General features: G+C 40.9%; 1 long non-coding RNA gene and 1 other non-coding gene across 2 annotated transcripts; both read right to left on the bottom strand.

Annotated features, from left to right (window-relative positions):
• Positions 1-1,008: 1,008 nt before the first annotated feature.
• Positions 1,009-1,115, bottom strand: LOC114167969. The gene has a single exon (XR_003600568.1). It is a non-coding gene; the product is annotated as a small nucleolar RNA R71 (small nucleolar RNA).
• Positions 1,116-20,036: 18,921 nt separating this feature from the next.
• LOC114166610 lies at positions 20,037-21,695 on the bottom strand. The gene is made up of 3 exons (XR_003599973.1): positions 21,606-21,695; positions 21,429-21,498; positions 20,037-20,071 (listed from the first exon to the last, which is right to left on the bottom strand). It is a non-coding gene; the product is annotated as an uncharacterized LOC114166610 (long non-coding RNA).
• Positions 21,696-22,717: the final 1,022 nt, after the last annotated feature.

The following is a 22,717-nucleotide window of genomic DNA, read 5'->3' as shown; positions in this document are numbered from 1 at the left end:
GGGATCGGTATAAATGATTTTGAGTGTGAATCAATATTGGTATTTTCAGATGTTATGTATATTATATTCATCCAGATTACAGACAAGGGAGATAGATGAAATTCAATCCCAGTTTCTTTACTGTATTTTCTAAACTTTTCCGCTTTTACTGTATTAATTTTATGCAAAAGTTAAATGTCAAATCAAATTTAAAATCTTTGTATATATATGCTGATCAAGATAATTAGTTATTTTAACTGAATCCGTTCCTCGTGGGTTCGACACTCTTACTTCAAATCATTATACTACAGTTGACTTTTGGTACGCTTGCCAAGAGCCCAACAAGTATTTTTGGCGCCGTTGCCGGGGACGGTGTTCTTTTGAAATTTCTAGTTATCTCATACAGCTTTGTATATATATTTTTCCTTATTAGATAGCTTATTTAATTTTCCCTTTGTACTAATCCTTGCTTGAGTTGTTTGATTTATGCTCTTAAGAGGTCAGGTTCCTGAAGATCGATTAGCATTTGACCCGGAGATAGAAAAGACAGCTAGAAGGAACAGAGGCAAAAGCAAAAAGAAGCAAGGAAAGACAAGGGAAGAATCTTCCAGTACTTCCATCACACCTCAATCAGAAAACATGGAGAATCAAAGACCAGCTCCAACCAGGAAGACACTTGGAGACTATGCTATGCAACAAGGACCAAGATATTTTTCTAGCATAGCAATACCATCCACCACTAAAACTCTGGAGATGAAGCCAGCTTTCCTCAGCTTGATCAGTTCTCATCAATTCACTGGAATGGATAATGAAGATCCATACACTCACCTTTCTACATTCTATGAATTGATAGGAACCATGGGCTTTCAAGAAGGAGATCTTGAGCATGTATACATGCGGTTATTTCCTTTTTCTTTGGCAGGTAAAGCAAAGGAATGGCTTAAGTCACATCCAAATCAGAGTTTGAATAGCTGGAAGGATGTTGAGGAGAAATTTTTGAACAGATTCTTTCCACCATCTCGCTACATCAAAGCCAAAGCTGATATTTCAACGTTTAGGCAAGGACCAGATGAGCCATTCTGTGAAGCTTGGGAGCGGTTCAATTCCTTATTGAGGAAATGCCCAAATCACGGATTTGAGGATATTGCTCAGTTGAACATATTCTGTAATGGTCTGAGGCCTGACACCAAGATGATATTAGATGCAGCAGCAGGTGGAACAATGATGAGTGTAGATGCGGAGCAAGCAACAAGAATCATTGAGGCATTAGCATCCACAGATCATCAAGCTCAGCATAATAGGCAGACTGTTCAGAGGAAGGGAGTGCTTGATCTTAGTACTACAGATGCGATTTTAGCTCAGAATAAGATTCTGACTCAACAGATTGAAGCACTGACGAAGCAGATGTCTAAATTACCAGAGCAGTTGCAAGTTGTGCAATCTTCTCCCAGCCAACAACCCATGAGATGTGACTTCTGTGGAGGAGATCATCCAAATGGTCATTGTTCTTATCAGAATAGCTCACAAGGAGAAGTTCAATATGTGAGCAACCAAGGAAGACCAGGAAATTTCTCCAACAATAACAACTTTTCACAGGGGTGGAGAAACAATCCAAATCAGAATTTTGGATGGAAGCAAGATGCTGGTCCTTCAAACAGACAACCTCCTTATCAACAACAGCAACAACATTATCCTTCGGTGCATGACAGAACATCTAAACTGGAGGATACTTTAGAAAAGTTTATGCAAGCTTCTTTGACTAATCAGAAAAATACAGAAGCTTCAATCAGAAATCTTGAAACACAGGTTGGACAGTTGGCGAAACAATTATCAGATCAGCAGACAAGTCAATTTTCAGCCAACACACAGACTAATCCCAAGGAGCATTGTAAATCTATTACCACCCGAAGTGGTAAAGTTGTGGGAAGAGGGATTGGAGACAACCTGGGTGTAGAAGAGGAGGTGTTGGAGGAAAAAGAGAGAGAGAATGAAAAAAATGAGTGTGAGGGAGAGGAAGAACAAAATAAAAGAGAGTTTGTAAATAAAAGAGAAGAAAAGGAAGAAAAAAATAAAAGTGAGGAGAAAAAGAGGGAGAAGGGTGAGAAACAGGTGCCTCAGTTGAAGAGCCTACCATACCCTCAAAATCCCTCCAAAAAAGACAAGGAAAGGCAGTTTGCAAGATTCATGGACATTTTCAAGCGACTGCAGATTAACATCCCTTTCGTGGAAGCTATGGAGCATATGCCGACATATGCAAAATTCATGAAAGAGCTCCTAACGAAAAAGAGAAGATTCTCTGAAGAGACAGTGGAGCTTGAAGCAGGGTGTAGTGCTATAATTCAGAAATCATTACCTCAGAAATCTAAAGACCCTGGGAGCTTCACTATTCCAGTTACAATCGGGACATTACCAGTGGGAAAGGCATTGCTTGATCTGGGTGCCAGTATAAATCTGATGCCTTTGTCTATGCTAAAGAGAATAGGAGATCTGGAAGTGAGGCCTACACGGATGACATTACAGCTAGCTGACAGATCCATGAAGTATCCCTATGGTGTGGCAGAGGATGTCTTGGTTAAGGTTGACAAATTCATGTTCCCAGTTGATTTTGTAGTAATGGATATTGAGGAAGACACCGAAGTTCCTCTAATACTGGGAAGACCTTTCATGAAGACGGCCAAGGTCATTATTGATGTTGATGATGGCAAATTGAAGGTCAGGGTACAAGATGATGAAGTCAACTTTAATGTATTTGAAGCAATGCAGCATCCGAAGGACAAGCAACAATGCTTCAGGATGGATGTGATAGATGAAATTTTTCTGTCATCCAGGAAGCAATTAGCAAAGGCAAGCCCATTAGAAAAAGCTTTGATTGGTGCTTGTAATGATCTGGAGGAAGATGAAGAAAAGGAAGTTGATGAATACATGACACATCTAAATTCAGCAAAAGAAATTGAATCAAATGATATACAGCTTGAGAAGTTGCAGCAAGAAAAAAGAACTGAAAGTCAGAAGCTGGAGCTAAAGGTATTACCTCCTCATTTAAAATATGTTTTTCTTGCAGATAGAGGTAACAAACCAGTGGTGATCAGTAGTGCTTTAACGGCTTCTGAAGAAGAAAAGTTGATTTCAGTTCTTAAAGCCAACGAGGGTGCAATAGGTTGGACTTTATCTGATCTTAAAGGAATTAGTCCATCCTACTGTATGCACAAAATTCATATGGAACAAGACTACAAGCCTGTAGCACAACCTCAACGGCGATTGAATCCAACCATGAAAGAGGTGGTCAAGAAAGAAGTAATGAAGTTACTTGATGCAGGTATGATTTATCCAATCTCCGACAGTGCCTGGGTCAGCCCGGTCCAGGTAGTTCCAAAAAAGGGAGGTATGACTGTTATTTGTAATGATAAAAATGAATTAATTCCTACTAGAACAGTCACAGGTTGGAGAATGTGTATAGATTATAGAAAATTAAATCAGGCCACTAGGAAAGATCATTTTCCTTTACCTTTCATGGATCAAATGCTAGAAAGGTTAGCAAGGCAAGCTTTCTATTGTTTTCTGGATGGATATTCTGGTTATAATCAAATTGCAGTGGATCCAGAAGACCAAGAAAAAACTGCTTTTACTTGTCCTTTTGGTGTGTTTGCTTACAGGAAAATGCCGTTTGGATTGTGTAACGCACCAGCAACCTTTCAACGATGCATGCTTGCAATTTTCTCGGACTTGGTGGAAAAATGCATAGAAGTCTTTATGGACGACTTCTCTGTATTTGGGGCTTCATTTGATCAATGCTTGGAAAACTTAAACACCGTACTGAAGCGGTGTGTTGATACCAATCTGGTTTTTAATTGGGAAAAGTGTCATTTTATGGTAACCGAAGGTGTGGTGCTAGGTCACAAAATCTCTGCTAAAGGTATTGAAGTTGATAAAGCTAAAGTGGAGATCATTGAAAAGCTGCCACCACCCAAAAATGTGAAGGGTATCAGGAGTTTTCTAGGCCATGCTGGGTTCTACAGACGATTCATCAAAGATTTCTCCAGAATTGCCAAACCACTCAGCAATCTGCTCAACAAGGATACACCTTTTAATTTTGATGTTGAATGTTTGCATGCATTTGAATTGTTAAAACAGAAATTTGTTTCAGCTCCTGTGATAATTGCTCCTGATTGGAATTTAGGTTTTGAATTAATGTGTGATGCAAGTGACTATGCCATAGGAGCAGTTTTAGGACAGAGGAAATCCAAAGTTTTTCATGCTATACACTATGCTAGCAAAGTCCTTAATGAAGCTCAAATTAATTATGCAACAACTGAAAAGGAATTGCTAGCTATAGTTTATGCATTGGAAAAATTTAGAGCATATTTGATTGGTTCATCTGTCACTGTATATACTGATCATGCTGCAATTAAATATTTGTTAACCAAATCTGATTCAAAACCAAGACTAATTAGATGGATCTTATTGTTGCAGGAATTTGATTTGGTGATCAAGGACAAAAAGGGAAGTGAAAACCTTGTAGCTGATCATTTGTCAAGATTGGTGAATTCTGAGGTGACCAACACTCAATCAGAGGTGCAGGAGGAGTTTCCTGATGAAAAATTGATGATGGTGCAAGAAAGGCCATGGTTTGCTGACATGGCAAATTTCAAAGCTGCAGGGGTTATACCTGAAGATCTTAATTGGCACCAGAAGAGGAAATTCCTGAAAGATGCACACCAATATGTGTGGGATGATCCTAATTTGTTCAAAATTGGAGCTGATCAATTGTTGAGAAGGTGTGTATCCAATGATGAGGCAAAAAGCATTTTGTGGCACTGTCATAGTTCCCCATATGGAGGGCATTTTAATGGAGAGAGGACAGCTGCAAAAGTCCTCCAATCTGGATTTTATTGGCCCACCTTATTCAAAGACGCACACAAATATGTGCAACACTGCAATAGCTGTCAGAGAATAGGGGGGATCTCAAAAAGACATGAAATGCCACTGAATATCATTTTAGAGGTTGAGGCTTTTGATTGTTGGGGAATCGATTTTGTGGGACCACTGCCATCTTCTTTCTCAAATGAATACATTTTGGTGGCAGTTGATTATGTGACAAAGTGGGTTGAAGCAGTAGCAGCTCCTAAGGCCGATGCCAAAACTGTAATCAAATTTCTCAAGCGAAACATCTTTTGCAGGTTTGGTACTCCAAGAGTGTTGATTAGTGATGGTGGTTCACACTTTTGCAATGCTCAACTTCAGAAATGTTTGGAACATTATGGAGTGCGGCATAAAATTGCATCACCTTATCATCCACAGACCAATGGACAAGCGGAGGTGTCAAACAGAGAAATCAAGCGTATTCTAGAGAAGACTGTGGCATCTTCAAGAAAAGATTGGTCAATGAAGTTGGATGATGCACTCTGGGCATACAGAACTGCTTATAAATCTCCCACAGGTTTATCCCCATTCCAGCTGGTATATGGTAAGTCATGTCACTTACCGGTTGAACTGGAACACAAGGCATTCTGGGCCTTGAAATTCTTGAATTTTGATCCAAAGGCAGCAGGAGAAAAGAGAAAACTACAGCTGCAAGAATTGGAGGAAATGAGACTCAGCGCTTATGAGTCCTCTAAGCTCTACAAGGAAAAGATGAAAGCTTATCATGACAAGAAAATTCTCAAAAGAGAATTTTATCCTGGTCAATCAGTACTATTGTTCAACTCCAGGTTGAGATTATTCCCTGGAAAGCTAAAATCAAAGTGGTCAGGACCATTTCTTGTCAAGAATGTGAGACCTTATGGAGCCATCGAACTAGAGGATCCTGAATCTCAAAGGAGCTGGGTTGTAAACGGGCAAAGGTTGAAGCCCTATCTTGGTGGTGAGATTGATAGGCTCGCCACAATCATTCAACTTGATGAACCTTAAATGAAACAGGCGTCAGGCTCGTGACGTTAAACAAGCGCTTCCTGGGAGGCAACCCAGTGTTTTAATTATGTTTTTGCACTTTAATTTCATCTTGTGTGATTAAATATGTTTGTGTATGTAAGTATGTGTTTGTGTTTAAAGTTCTATGTTTATGTGTAAAAAGGTGAATTTTAGCATCCAATCATCTCAATAAGGCAAACCATGCAATTTTGGTTGTTTTTAAACAAAACTGGTATGTTAAGCATGGGAATGAGTTTTGGTGCCAGAATTGAGATCATCAAATGCTAAAAATTGCCTTGTTTTGGCCAAATTGTGAAATTTGAGTTTAAAAGCTTGATTTTGAGTTTGTTGATGTGAAACCTTTTGGAAAGATAGAGAATTGCTTGAAGTATGGTTTGATGTGTGTTTTCGAGTTATTTGGATTGAAAGGATCATGAATCAAGTGAGGAGAAGTTGAGCAAAAATTTGAGAAGTGGCAAAATCAGAATTTTCCAAAACTGCACAAAATCTCGCCCAAGCTAAACATGTCTCGCCTGGGCGAGATATGTAGAACCTGAGCCATCCAATTTTTCTGATATACTCGCTTAAGCGAGTAGTGGCTCGCTTGGGCGAGAATGCCCTGCACCAGGGGTGATTTGAGCGACAAAGTCTCGCCTGGGCGAGACTTTTTAATTTTTCCTCTCACGCTCATCTCGCTTAAGCGAGAATTCGCGTTTAAGTGGGGGACAGTGGCAGATTTATTCGCTTTTCTCATCTCTCCAAACTCTCGCTCACCTTCTCTTCTCTTCAAATTTGAGCGCGCCTTCACTCACTCAATTTTCTGCATTTTAACTCACAAATTTTGTCTCCTTCTGCTAATTTCACTTCAAGGTAAGTTCTTCTTCCTCATTTTCTTCAATTTCACCAAGCATAATCACGTTTTTGTGCTCTTGTAAACCCTACGTAGTATCCATGCTATAATTTGATGCGTTTTTTGTTTATACTGTGGGGTTTAGTTTGAATTGATGTTGAAATTGAAAAATGTGGGTTGCTTATGGTTGACTTGTTTCAAAAATTTTCACCATTTGAAAATGCACTCCATGTGTTTGATAAAATGCCATATTGAAATTGTTCTTGTTTGTGATTGGTTAGTGAATTAAGCTGAATTGGTCATGTTTTTGCTGGGTTAATTCTCATACTTGCAGGTCCATGGCTAGAACAAAGACCACTGCTAGACTTCATACTACTGAACCTAGCAAAGGGAAAAGGAGAAGACGTGCAAGTAGCTCTTCTCCTGAAAGGCCAATAATCAACCGTTTTAGGCACCCCGAAAGAGAAGAACGTTACGAAAAGATAAAGAACTGGTCTTTATCAAGGAAAGAAAGGTGGTTCTACTTCCAGATGAATATGATCCTTTCTTGAATGGCCTTATCAGGAGAAACTGGATGAAGTTGGCTGACCCGCTTCCCAAATTTGACCCAGAAATTGTCAGGGAATTCTATGCAAATGCTTACTCTGAGGACAATCCTGGTGAAAAAAGATCTAAAGTTAGGGGGAGGTGGATAAACTATGATAGAGCAGCCATCAGTGAATTTCTTGGTAACCCACTACCTTTACAACCAGGGCAACGCTGTGACTTCACAACAAAAAGGAGGAGTCATGAACCTTATGACGAAAATGAAGTGGCCCTCCTTATATGCGCTGCAAATCGATCTTATCAAGTCGGACCCACTGGAAATCCTCTCAGAATTCTAAGAGGGGATATGAAAACCTTGGCCCAAGTCTGGACCACATTCCTACTTGCAAACATAGTGCCCATTGGTCATGTGTCAGACTTGAACGTGCCTAGATGTCATCTCCTTTATTGCATAATGAGGGAGGATCTCACTGTTGACGTCGCCACAATTATATCTGAAGAGATCCACAAATTTGTGAGATACGAAGTCAACAGTAGGAATGACAAGGCCAAAGGTGCTTTGGGTTTTCCGGCCTTGATCACAGCTCTTTGCCAGGAACAAGGGGTGGAGGTAGACCTAACTGAAAAGATAAGACCTGCAATTACCAAGACATTCATTGAACATTTTTGTACTCACCCAGAGGACTTGGAGCAGCAAGAAGAGCCCCAGCTGGACCAACAAGCTGAAGATCAACCAGCTGCAGAACAACCAGCAAGAGAAGAACAACAAACAGGGCCTACACAGCAACCTCAGCTCAACATGAATAATGAATTGCTTGAGCAGATGAGATATCTGAGGTTGCAGATGGAGCACACTCACCAGCAGAATGCTTCTATTCATAGAGGACAACTCCACCTTCAGGAGTACCTCTATCACAATGTCCGCGGACCATACCCAGGCATGACTCCACCAGATTTTTTCACTTATCTACAGTGGCCTGGGGACAGTCCTATTTTCCCAGGGGGAGGTGGACCTGTTGCAGGTGAGGGACCATCAGGAGCTGCTGACACAGATGGAGCAGACATTGAGGATGAGATTGATTTTGGAGGAGATTGATCCACATCACCATTCCACCCTTCAAACTCTATAAATACGGTTTCATTGTTCTTTTTTCTTTTAGTATTTTGCAGTATTTATGTAATTACTACTATTTTGCTTTAGTTGTTTTGGCTAGAATGTTATATTATCTAGTTAATTAACTGTTTAACTTTACCTTTTGGCTTAGTATTTTGTGCATAATACTTAGAAACAGCTAAAATTTTTTTGGGAATCATAGGAAGTTGGTTAAAAAGAAATCTGATTTCAGTAAGTATCCTGAGTCTTGAACAACTGAGTGAACTGAACACAGAGGTGAAAAAGGGAAATTTTGGTTGAATTCATAATTAAACAAAATTAGGATATTAGTGCTGCATAGTTAGTCAAGATAATCAGTTGTAACAACAAGTGAGATACCAAGGAAATAAACCAGAAAACCCAGTGAGTGTGTGAATCCTTAAACAGTTTGAGTGTTTCCACTGTTTGTTGACAAATTGATATTGCTTGAGTTTTCATTTAATAACATCACATTTGAAGCATGGAAATGATTAAGGCAATTTTGTTGAATTTATAACTCAGTGCCAAATAGCCAACCTGTAAATAATCATCCTTTGTTGATAGCCCATTTGAGCCTAATTGTTTGAATTATGCACCTTAACCTTAACTTGAATTATTATCCTTTCCCTTTGCACACTTAGGGATAGAGAGCATAGGTGCATGTTTCAACTGTAAGGGTAATTGGTTGGTAGAATTGAACTTAAGGAAGAGAAGGGCTGAGTATCATAATTCACTCTTTAGTATTGTGTAGGAATGTATATATTTACTCAAAAAAAAAAAAGAGAACAAAAAGAGATAAGAGTGAATTATGAATGAAAGAGAAACTTGGTGTATTGAGGTCTGAATTATGAGGAATGGAGAGTAGAATTGGGTTTGAATTGTAGTTATGCTCTCTTTTCTAAGTTGTGCTTTTTGTGATCTTGAAAAACCATTATTCTTGAAAGCCTAGCCTTATTACAACCTTGAAAAGACCTTAAGATCCATGCTGATTATGTGTTTGTGGTTGGATTGAAAATGACTAGCAATTTTGATTTGTTGAAATTCAGTGGAAAATGAGAGAGACACATGCCTGTGAGACTTAAGAGAGAATTTCCTTGGGTATAATCACTAGTTCTTACAATTAGTTTTCCTGAAAAATTGGCTGCACTCTTATCCTACTGTTGTTTGATAATTGGACTCACCATTTGCTTCTGATTTTGAATCTGTGGTTTGGAATGCAAAAGTTGTCTGGACAGGAACTGTGAAAATGATTTCTCCATAACCAATTTCAGTTTTAGTTTTGAATGGCTGTTGATTTTGTTACTTTGCTTGAGGACAAGCAAGATGCTAGGTTGGGGGGAGTTGATAAGTGCCAAAATTCAGTAAAGATTCATGACAAAATCTGGCACTTATGCTTTTAATGGATGCTCATTTCATATTGATTCTTCCTAAATCTAAGTTTCAATCACATGCTTCCAAGTTTTGATTTAAAGAAATCATTTGATCCTATTTTGTGTGTTTTTCAGGAAAGATCAAAGAGAACTCAAGAAGAGTGAAGGAGAAAGCAAGAAACAGAGAAAATAGGGAGGGAATGCTGTCAAGGTTGCTCAAACCAAAGCATTCTCGCCTAAGCTAAACCAATTGCCGCCATTCTCGCTTAAGCGACACAGATTCTCGCTTAAGCGAGACTGGAGACCTCTCTTGCCGCCATTCTCGCCCAGGCGAGTTCAGAGGCTGCCCATCTCGCCTAAGCGAGATCCTTTCTTCTGCTTGAAGTATTCTTGCTCGCTTAAGCGAGATGTTGGCTTCAGCACATCTCGCCCAAGCGAGAGGCTTTCTTCAGGATGAAGAATGTTGTCTCGCTCAAGCGAGACTTTGGTAGCTTGAGCGAGACTTCGTGGGTATATATATTTGGAGGTTCAGAACTGCGAAAATAGCTTGGAATGGTGGAGAGAAAAACTGCAGAATTGCTGGAGCTGTGACCACGAGCTACAGAGTTCACATTTTCTTCTTCTTCTTCTTCTTTAGCTCTTAGGATTTTGATAGCTACCATGAGTGGCTAATCTCTTTCCGTGGGATTGAATGTAATCTACTCGAACTTGGATTTAATCTGGTGATATTTATATATAGCATTTCTGTTTTACTCAGTATTGGTATTATTGTTCTACTCTTAATGCTTACTTCTATCTGATCAATAGATGTTTTGATTTTGATTTTTGGATCTGACTGGAAAGTATTTCTGAAAATCTGATTTGAACAATGATACTTGATATACTGTGATGCTAGGAATAGATCTCAATATATCAATTGCTTTTAACACTCGATCGTAATGCTGGATAGTTTGTTGAATATGTGAGGAATCAATATTCAGGAAACTAATCTTATGAATTTTATATGCGAGGGATCGGTATAAATGATTTTGAGTGTGCATCAATATTGGTATTTTCAGATGTTATGTATATTATATTCATCCAGATTACAGACAAGGGAGATAGATGAAATTCAATCCCAGTTTCTTTACTGTATTTTCTAAACTTTTCCGCTTTTACTGTATTAATTTTATGCAAAAGTTAAATGTCAAATCAAATTTAAAATCTTTGTATATATATGCTGATCAAGATAATTAGTTATTTTAACTGAATCCGTTCCTCGTGGGTTCGACACTCTTACTTCAAATCATTATACTACAGTTGACTTTTGGTACACTTGCCAAGAGCCCAACAGCTTTGCTTCTTGCTAATGCTTTCGTGTTCATTTTAACTTTGACTCTAACCTCTCCGTCTAAGTTTGCTTGACCATTGGCTCGAGCTTTTGCTTAATGATTAGCCTTGTGATCTCTTGGTCAATTATTATAATTTTGTCATCAATCTTTTTTAAATGAGAAATATCCACCTACTCTTGAAGCTTAGGTATTACAATCCTCCAGATTTGATGAACTAATAGTAATATGAGATGTTTATTGTGTTAGAGGGTATCGGCTTACCAAATAATACCCAACTACAATCAAGATAATACTAATATTATAAAAAATATAATATGAAATAATTTTATAATTCTGCAATCCACATTTTAGGATAAATATTATAAATATATTATAAGTATCTATTATGAAATAGGCTAAATTATTCTTTATTTAAATTACTTTTAGTCTTTGTGTTTGTCAAGTTGTGTTAATTTGGTCTTCAAATTTTTTTCTGTCTCAATTTGGTCCTTATTTTTTTTAAAAATAATTTAATTTGGTCATTATCGTTAGTTTGACCAAACAGTGTTAAAGTCAATGCTACATGTTAATTTCTGATTTTTTTAATTTTTTTTTTTGAATCTTTTGAATTTTTTGAATTTTTTGAATTTTTATTTTTTTTACATGTGTCACTTTACAATTGTGTCACATGTCAAAATGATTCAATTTGGTCTCTATATTTGTTTTTAGTTTCAATTTAGTCACATTTTTTGTAAAAATGAAACAATATTTCCCGCCTTAAATTGAGACTAAATTTACTTTTTATATAAATCTTATGGTGATAGTCTTACAAAAATTAACCTTTTTATTAAATACTTTTAGAAATATTTTTAAATTAATTTTAAATTCTATACAAAACTTTAAACTTTGATTTTGTTTTGAACTGGAAATTTAGTTCCTTAGCTTATCTGTGACAAGTTATTTAATTTTAAATCTTCACTAAGTTTGTTAAATATGGTACACTTGATGTCTTTATATATAATGGCATAATGGTTAATTATTGAAATGAGATTTGGGGTTTAACTTCGTTTAATAATAAAACTAAAAACAAAAAGTTTGTTTAAAAATATTTCTACAAATTTTTAATAAAAATGTCAATTTTAGTAAGAATATCATCATAAGATTTATACAAAAAGTAATTTGAGTATCAATTTAAGGATGAACAATATTGCTTCGTTATTACAAAAATTGGAACCAAATTGAAACTAAAAACAAATACAGGGACCAAATTGATCATTTTGACACGTGGCATAACTGTGAAGTGACATGTATAAATAATTAAAAAAAAATTAAAACAAAAAACAAAAAAAACAAAAACAAAAATTGACATGTGGCGTTGAATTTAACATCGTTTGGTCAAAATTGATAGCAATGACAAACAATAACCAAATTGAGACAGAAAAAGAAACTTGAGGACCAAATTGACACTACTTGACAAATATAAGGACTAAAAGAAAAGTTTAACCTTATTCGTTTGATCCTCATTTTTATCAATAAGTGTCAAATTGGTTCTCCAATTTTTTTTTGACACAATTTGGTTCTGGTTTTTTTAGAAGTGATTTAATTCGGTCATTGTCATTAGTTATTTAAAAGTGTTAAAGTCATTTAAAAGTGTTAAAGTCAGTGTCACATGTTAATTTTTTATTTTTGGAATTTAACACAATTTGTGACAAAGTAACAGTAAAAATTAAATTGAATCACTTTTAAAAAAAAAATCAGGACCAATTTAACACTCTTAAAAAAACAAGGAATAAAAGAGTAATTTATCCTATGAAATATGTTATGATAATTATTACATTGTATATATAATAGATGTCCAAATCAAGCAACACACAAATACCTATCATTTATACTAACCAATGTAACGGCCCATTTAATTTAATGCGTAAAATTAAAGGAAACGTCACACAGAGATAACAATGTAGCGTAGTCCTGGGGTTCTAGACGCAACCCCTACAAAAACCGGGCACACCATGATGCCAAAGGAAAACTGGAAACAAATCTAACAAAGAGTGTAGAGTCGAAATGCATAAAGAGATACATGGGCCATAGCCCTAAGGAAAACATGAAGAAAAACTCCAGCCCAGATGGCTAAGCAGCAGAATCACCATTCCCTTATTGACCACGAGAACTTCGCCCATCTGCTCCCATCAATCAAATTGATGATCATCGCAAGAAAGAACAGCCACATACAATACAACCATGCAACAAAACGGGTAAGCTAGAGCCAACAACTTATTCATCATACAGTCAAATATATTTTCATCATCCTATATCCATATAACAACCAAGCATGTTATGACTCTTCATTCAATACACTACGACTCGACTCGACTCATCCGGATACGTATAACTTGGTCGGATTCAGCGGATGCTTGCACTTGTGGTGGATACCTCTGCTCACCCCGAGCTGCTCAACCCCGAGCTATGTGTTACAAGAGTTACAAAAGTTACAATGAATTGAATTTCCCTCACCACAAGGTTAGCACGTACTGAATTTCAGGCCTCCTGCTACTCTCACCACAAGAGTCAGTCCGCTCTAAGTGAGACTAACTAGCTCCTTAGAGTGTTAGGATGCAACCTTAACTTGAATCCCTACCTAGTTATACAGATGAGGCACCACCATGAACACCCACTAACAGGGGCCATGGAATTACGTCCCGACCACTGAAGCGCGGCTTTGGGAATCTCCCCTAAAGAACCCCGAGGACTTACGCACTGACACGGATCCAACAAGCATAAATAAACAATAAGAGAATATTAATCAATGCTCACAATCCCATGTTATCCTCAACAAAATAACACCTCATTCGTATCGCATGCTGAATCCTTACCATTGATCACCACCACCCCATGAGTATAGGGCCTCATCTCATATTAATAACATGTCCCATAAGTTCCAACTCACTCATAAGTTTCACATGCCGAACTACCACATTACCCATCATTCCATTCAAGACTCATGTCACACATACATGGCGATCCATCATATATATACATACATCTTAACATACAAGCATACTCAAGCAATTACCACTCATCCAAGGGCAACACAGCGACCAAACCACACACTGTCTCGCCCAACCCCTCGCTCAGGCGGGAGGGCCTCGCTCAGGCGAGACAGTCTCGCTCAGACGAGTCCCCCTCCGCCTAGGCGAGGGCTCAAAACAGGAACCAGGAACCACTGCGAGATCTCGCTTAGGCGAGACCCCTCTCGTTTGGGCGAGTGGTTCGCTCGCTCAAAATGACGAGCAGGTCGCCTGGGCAACTTTTCGCGAAAACGGTTTGGGCGAGCCTTCGCCAGACTCGCCTAGGCGAATCCGACTCGCCTGGGCGAGATTACCAGTTCTCGCCCTGGTTTCTCCCGCAACAGATGTACATTCCGATCCAAACAACCATACAGGGTATTCCACGCACCAAAAACAATGATTTCACCATACAACATCAAGCAAACTCAAGAATAGACCAAAAATCAACTTAAACCCGAAACCCTAACTTCTCGTACTTGGAAAAGGGCTAAGAGCGGGGTTCGTCTCCAACAGCGGAACGCGAAGCTCCAGCGGCAGATTACTGAGCTGCGGGACAGATGCGGAAGAGTATATGTAAGCCTACGACGAACCCCTACTGGAAGTATAAACATAAAAGCGGAAGGAAAACAAGACCTGAGGTGTAGAGCACTTACATGAGGCTAGGAAACGTAACTAAGCTTACTGGTTCAGGGTTAGGAGTAAACCCTAGCAGAGGAAAAACAGCAGCCGCTCTAAGGATTGTGAAAGTTCTGTGTTACCAAAATGAGCACAAGGTTAGGGTTGGTAGGTTAGGTCTGACCCTTCCTCTTTGGGCCAGCCTTTAGGCCTAAAAGATTGGGGCAGCCTTTAAAATAAAAGGGACAAAATGAAACGGGCCTTACATTCTCCCCAACAAGAAAATTTTTGACCTCGAAAATAAATACTCACCAGACAAACAGATGTGGATGTGATTTTCTCATGTCCTCCTCTAACTCCCACGTCGAGTCACCTGTCCTTCGATCCCAGATGACTTTAACAAGACTAACGGTCTTTCCACGGCGTTCCTCAACCTTGCTATCCTCAAGAGCGATGGGTGGTACTTCCAGCGTGAGATCTTCCCTGATCTGTATATCCTCAACTTCCAACACGTGGGCCGGATCGAATACATACTTCCTCAGCTGCGACACATGAAACACTAGATGAAGGTTCGCCAATTGCGGGGGTAAATAAGTCACTGGTCCAATCCTTCTCGTGATCTGATATAGGCCAAGGAATTTAGGAGAAAGTTTCCTTGAGCGGAGAGCCCTTCCCACGCCCGTGGTTTGGGTCACCCTCAAGAATACATGACCTCCCGCTGCAAACTCTAAAGGTCTCCTCCTACGATCTGCATAGGCCTTCTGCCTACTCTGAGAAGCCTGCATCCTATCTCTCACCATCCTCACCTTCTCGGTGGTTTGCTCTAACAACTCAGGTCCAACCAACACCGCTTCTCCATCTTGATACCAACAAAGAGGAGTCATACACCTCCTGCCATAAAGAGCCTCATATGGCGCCATGCCAATGCTCGCATGAAAACTATTGTTGTAGGTGAACTCTATCAAAAGCAATACCTCATCCCAAGCACCCAGATGATCCAATATGAAAGTCCTCAACAAATCCTCTAATGATTGGATCGTCCTCTCAGACTGGCCATCGGTTTGAGGGTGATAAGCTGAACTCATGGTGAGCTTGCTACCCATAGCACTCTGTAACATCTGCCAAAACCGGGATGTGAACCGCGGGTCTCTGTCGGAAACTATGCTCGAGGGCACCCCATGAAGTCTTACTATCTCCTTAATGTACAACTGGGTCAGCTTGGCCATAGACATTCTCAAGTTCATCGCCAAGAAGTGTGCGCTCTTGGTCAGTCGATCTACGATCACTCAAATGGTGTCATGTCCTCTAAAAGTTCGTGGCAAATGGGTCACAAAGTCCATCGAGATGCTGTCCCATTTTCACACCGGTACCTCCAAAGGTTGTAGAACTCCCCCGGGTCTCTGGTGTTCCACCTTCGCCTTCTGACAAGTCAGACAGGCTGATACAAACTGTACCACGTCCTTTTTCATCCCCTGCCACCAGAAAGTCTCCTTGAGGTCCTGGTACATCTTAGTCATGCTAGGATGCAAGCCAAGACGACTTTTATGTCCTTCCTCAAGGATCAACTTCCTCACCTCTGCATCATTCGGTACACAGATTCTGCCCTGAAACCTCAGTATACCATCATCACCCAAAGCAAAATCCCTAGCCTCCTCTGACCCAAGTTGTTCTCTTACCCTGTTCAGACTGGCATCCAATAACTGCCTCTCTCCGATCGAGTCCAAGAAGTCACTAGATATAGTAAGGGTACTACACATGATGGACTCGGACCCCAACTCCACCTGTAGCCTCATGTCTCTGAACTTCTCTAGTAGTTCCACCTCCTTGATCATAAGGTGCGCAGTATGCACTGTTTTCCTACTCAAGGCGTCTGCCACTACATTCGCCTTCCCTGGGTGGTATAGGAGCTCGAAATCATAGTCCTTCAGGAATTCCATCCACCTTCTCTGCCTCTTATTCAGCTCCTTCTGATCAAACAAGTACTTGAGGCTCTTATGATCGCTGAACACACGGAACTGAGCACCGTAGAGATAGTGCCTCCAAATCTTTAAGGCAAAAACATAGCCGCCAACTCCAGGTCATGAGTGGGATAGTTACGCTCATGTACCTTAAGTTGTCTCGAATCATATGCCACCGCCTTCTTCTCTTGCATCAAAACACATCCAAGTCCGAGGTGGGAAGCGTCACAGTAGACCTCAAACGGCTTCCCGACATCCGGGATCACTAGTATCGGTGCACTGGTCAGTCTCCTCTTCAGTTCCTGGAAACTCTCTTCACACTTATCCGTCCAGGTGAAGGGTTGGTCCTTCCGAGTAAGCAAGGTCAAAGGTGTCACTATCTTGGAGAATCCCTCTATGAACCTCCTATAGTAGCATGCTAACCCCACAAAGCTTCTAATCTCTGTGGCCGACTTGGGACTTTCCCACTTTACCACTGCCTCAACCTTCGCTGGGTCCACCGCAATCCCCTGAGCAGATATCACGTGCCCCAAGAACTGAACTTCATCCATCCAGAACTCACACTTGGATAACTTAGCATACATTTGCTTCTCTCTCAAAACACCAAGCACCAACCTCAGGTGTTCTGCGTGCTCTTCCTGAGTCCTGGAATAGATAAGGATGTCGTCTATGAAGACTACGATAAACTTATCTAGGAAGGGTCGGAAGATCCTGTTCATGTAGTCCATGAACACCGCGGGGGCGTTGGTCACGCCAAAAGGCATAACCACATACTCGTAGTGGCCATACCTGGATCTGAATGTCGTCTTCTGCACATCATCAACCTTTACCAAGATCTGATGATAACCCGAGCGCAGATTTATCTTCGAGAACACTGATGACCCATGCAACTGATCCATCAAGTTATCAATCCTCGGGAGCGGATACTTGTTCTTGATAGTCATCTTGTTCAGTTTCCTGTAGTCCACACACAGACGTGAACTCCCATCTTTCTTCTTTACCAACAATACTGGTGCTCCCCAAGGCGAAGTGTTGGGTCGGATGAACTGTTTCTCCATCAACTCTTCTATCTATTTCTTGAGTTCTACTAACTCTGCCGGAGCCACGCGATATGAAGCCATCGATACCGGACCCGTCCCTGGTACCAGGTCAATAGAGAACTCCACTTCTCTACTGGGAGGCAACCCTGGTACTTCATCCAGAAACACGTCTTCAAACTCATGTACCACAGGTATGACTGATGGCACATCTCTCTCTCCCACCTCCATACGGGCGAAGATTATGAAGCATTGCGCACCCCTCTGAATCTTCCTCACTACCACCTGAGGGGACACTAACTCGAGCTCCTCTGAATCGGGAAACAATAACCTCTTCTCCCAGCAGTCTATAAGGACGCGATTGGTAGAGAGCCAATCCATCCCTAAGATCACTTCCAAGTCTTGTAGAGGCAAGTAGATTAGATTTACCTTGTACCTGCGTCCCTCTACTTCCACTGGACACCTAGCACACAAAGACGACGTCGTGACCAATCCCGACGTCGTAGTAGACACCGCAAGCTCGCATTGTAGCTCGCATACTGGCAAACCCAGACGTTTCACACAACTATCTGACACAAAGGAGTGTGTCGCTCCAGAGTCATACTACACACAGCAAGACACACCAGCTATCAAGCAGCAACCCATAACCAAGTTACCTGAACCAGTCGCCTCTACTCCTGTCATAGCATACACGCTGCCTGTCGCCTGAGGCCTGTTGCCTCTGTCCCTCCACTGATGCTGATGGGGAGTCTGAACTGGAGGGTGTGTCGCTGCCCTAGCAAGGTTGGGACAGTCCTTCCCAAAGTGACCTTCCTTGCCATAGTTGTTGCACCTACGGTAACCCTCCATACATGGACAAGCACTCCTCGGGTGGGGTCCTCCACATGTGTAACACCGAACTCGGCCCTGCTGAGGAGAAAAGCTCCTAGACCCCTGAGGCTGATGGTGGGGTCTATCATACGGTCTCCTCCGCTCCTCATGCCTAGGCTTGGACCCAGACGGTCCACCGATCCTCTGAGGCGGCTGTGGCTGCTGTGGGCGCTGACCTTCCACCTCACGCTTCATCTTCTCCATCACCCTGGCCTTCTCCACCAGAGCGGCAAAATCCTTGATGGATAAGGGAGTTACCATCAAGCGGATATCACCGCGAAGGCCATTCTCGAACTTACGGCATCTCCACTCCTCGTCAAGTTGTAGGGTATAAAAGCGATTGAGGTGTTGTAACCTCTCAGCATACTCCGTCACAGTCTTCCCTCCCTAAATCAATTGGAGGAACTTCACCTCCTTGGCGTACCGGATGTTGTCTAGGAAGTACTCAGAGAGGAATCTCTCCCTGAAAGCCTCCCATGTCACTGCCTCATCCCTCTCCTCCAGGATGGATCTAGTGCTGCTCCACCAATGCTCCGCCTCTCCCGTGAGCATATAAACCGAGAACGCCAACCTTTTCTCCGCAGGACACATCTTGGCGTCGTAGATGCGCTCTAGGTCCTTCAGCCATTGGTCTGCAGCGTCAGGACTGGTCTTCCCATCAAACTTTTTCGGGTGGTGTTTCAGAAAATCCTCTAAGCTCCACTCCCTGACTGCAGGTCGTGGTTCGGGACCAAACACAAGGGCAATCTCCCTGTTCTCCTCCCGCTGGCGGAGGGCCTCCATGTGCTGCCGATGAGCATCCTCAGTAGCTACCCTTGCAGCCTCCATCTGCTGCATCACCGCCTGTTGCTGCTCAAGCAACGCCACCTGTCGCTGCATGGATGCCTCATGCTGCTGCATCATCGCAGCACTCTGTTGCCCCATAGCTGCTACCATCGCCTCTATGGCTCTGGCGATATCAGGTACGTCTCCCTGGGATGGTTGTGAAGTCCTACGAGGAGGTGCCATAGTCCACTGGCACACAGAAAATCACTTGGTTAGGCTCGATAAAGACAAGAATTTAACTAAGAACACTCAGAAGACATAGAGAAAGCTAAGCGGATATCCAAGTCCACAGACCTAAGGAACGACCGCTCTGATACCATAAATGTAACGCCCCATTTAATTTAATGCGTAAAATTAAAGGAAACGTCACACAGAGATAACAATGTACCGTAGTCTTGGGATTCTAAACGCAACCCCTACAAAAATCGGGCACACCACGATGCCAAAGGAAAACTGAAAACAAATCTAACAAAGAGTGTAGAGTCGAAATGCATAAAGAGATACATGGGCCATAGCCCTAAGGAAAACATGAAGAAAAACTCCAGCCCAGATGGCTAAGCAGCGGAATCACCATTCCCTTGTTGACCACGAGAACTTCGCCCATCTGCTCCCATCAATCAAATTGATGATCATCGCAAGAAAGAACAGCCACATACAATACAACCATGCAACAAAACGGGTAAGCTAGAGCCAACAACTTATTCATCATACAGTCAAATATATTTTCATCATCCCATATCCATATAACAACCAAGCATGTTATGACTCTTCATTCAATACACTACGACTTGACTCGACTCATCCGGATACGTATAACTTGGTCGGATTCAACGGATGCTTGCACTTGTGGTGGATACCTCTGCTCACCCCAAGCTGCTCAACCCTGAGCTATGTGTTACAAGTGTTACAATGAATTGAATTTCCCTCACCACAAGGTTAGCCCTTACTGAATTTCAGGCCTCCAGCTACTCTCACCACAGGAGTCAGTCCGCTCTAAGTGAGACTAACGGGCTCCTTAGAGTGTCAGGATGCAACCTTAACTTGAATCCTTACCTAGTTATACAGATGGGGCACCACCATGAACACCCACTAACAGGGGCCATGGAATTACGTCCCGACCACTGAAGCGCGGCCTTGGGAATCTCCCCTAAAGAACCCCGAGGACTTACGCACTGACACGGATCCAACAGGCATAAATAAACAATAAGAGAATATTAATCAATGCTCACAATCCCATGTTATCCTCAACAAAATAACACCTCATTCGTATCGCATGTTGAATCCTTACCATTGATCACCACCACCCCATGAGTATAGGGCCTCATCTCATATCAATAACATGTCCCATAAGTTCCAACTCACTCATAAGTTTCACATGCCGAACTTCCACATTACCCATCATTCCATTCAAGACTCATGTCACACATACATGGCGATCCATCATATATATATACATACATCTTAACATACAAGCATACCCAAGCAATTACCACTCATCCAAGGGCAACACAGCAACCAAACCACACACTGTCTCGCCCAGCCCCTCGCTCAGGCGGGAGGGCCTCGCTCAGGCGAGACAGTCTCGCTCAGACGAGTCCCCCTCCGCCTAGGCGAGGGCTCAAAACAGGAACCAGGAACCACTGCGAGATCTCGCTTAGGCGAGACCCCTCTCACTTGGGCGAGTGGTTCGCTCGCTCAAAATAACGAGCAGGTCGTCTAGGCGACTTTTCGCGAAAACGGTTTGGGCGAGCCTCCGCCAGACTCGCCTAGGCGAATCCGAATCACCTGGGCGAGATTACCAGTTCTCACCCTGGTTTCTCCCGCAACAGATGTACATTCCGATCCAAACAACCATACAGGGTATTCCACGCACCAAAAACAATGATTTCACCATACAACATCAAGCAAACTCAAGAACAGACCAAAAATCAACTTAAACCCGAAACCCTAACTTCCTGTACCTGAAAAAGGGCTAAGAGCGGGGTGCGTCTCCAACAGCGGAACGCGAAGCTCCAGCGGCAGATTACTGAGCTGCGGGACAGATGCGGAAGAGTATACGTAAGCCTACGACGAACCCCTACTGGAAGTACAAACATAAAAGTGGAAGGAAAACAAGACCTGAGGTGTAGAGCACTTACATAAGGCTAGGAAACGTAACTGAGCTCACTGGTTTAGGGTTAGGAGTAAACCCTAGCAGAGGAAAAACAGCAGCCGCTCTAAGGATTGTGAAAGTTCTGTGTTACCAAAATGAGCACAAGGTTAGAGTTGGTAAGTTAGGTCTGACCCTTCCTCTTTGGGCCAACCTTTTAGGCCCAAAAGATTGGGACAACCCTTAAAATAAAAGGGACAAAATGAAACGGGCCTTACTACCAATGTTAGTTTTTTTTTTCTTGGCTATTTACCTTAGTATCACTAAAATAATCTTTCTAAATTCACTTTTATTCCCTAAACAATAAATTTCAGAAATTAGATATTTAAAGTTTAAAAAATAAATCTTTATAAATTAAAAACTTAAAGTCAAATTTGACAAAAAATTTAAAACTAACATAATTGATTGCATCTATAACCATTTAAAGCAGCTTTCACATTTACTGAGAAATGCTGGACCACAATCCTGTATTGCTGTTTCACGTGGAGAGTAATCTGCTACCAGTGCATGACCCTGTACAACTGCAAATGGTTTCCCTCTTTCCTAACACAGGATTCTTCGTATAAAAAGATACGAAAACAAAGAAAAACTGTTACAAAAAAAAAATATTTAGGATAGTCTAAAAGATGTAAAGAAAATATTTATAAAATAAAAAAATATTTTAATAAATAACATTAACAAGAATCAACTCTGGATATCTCGGACAGCTATATCGATATCTTTAAATGTCTTTTCCAAGTTCACTTTTCTTTTTCTTTGAAATTGTTTATCACTCTACTAAACATACGCATACTGTTAGGTATAAAAAAATACTTTACAAAAATTTAATTGCAAATAGTTTCAGCTTATTAGTATTGTTGCAAAATGAAAATTAATATTTAAGGTCACTATAAGCAATTGAACTGCATTATAATTTTAATGCACAGCCAAATCTTAAAAAAATATATAAATATGTTTCAATCTTATAATTGCTCACTTATTTATAAATATTGTGAAGAGGCATGTGCCTGTCTCCACTTTTTATGATCATGAAAGATAAAAATAAAATTAAAAAATTTATAATTATAATAAAATTAATTAAAAATATTACTAAAATGTACA

This window comes from Vigna unguiculata, chromosome 10 (assembly GCF_004118075.2).
Source record: "Vigna unguiculata cultivar IT97K-499-35 chromosome 10, ASM411807v1, whole genome shotgun sequence".
NCBI classification, from domain to species: domain Eukaryota; kingdom Viridiplantae; phylum Streptophyta; class Magnoliopsida; order Fabales; family Fabaceae; genus Vigna; species Vigna unguiculata.
The sequence above is the reverse complement of the archived record's forward strand: the minus strand, read 5'-3'. Positions and strand labels throughout refer to the sequence as shown.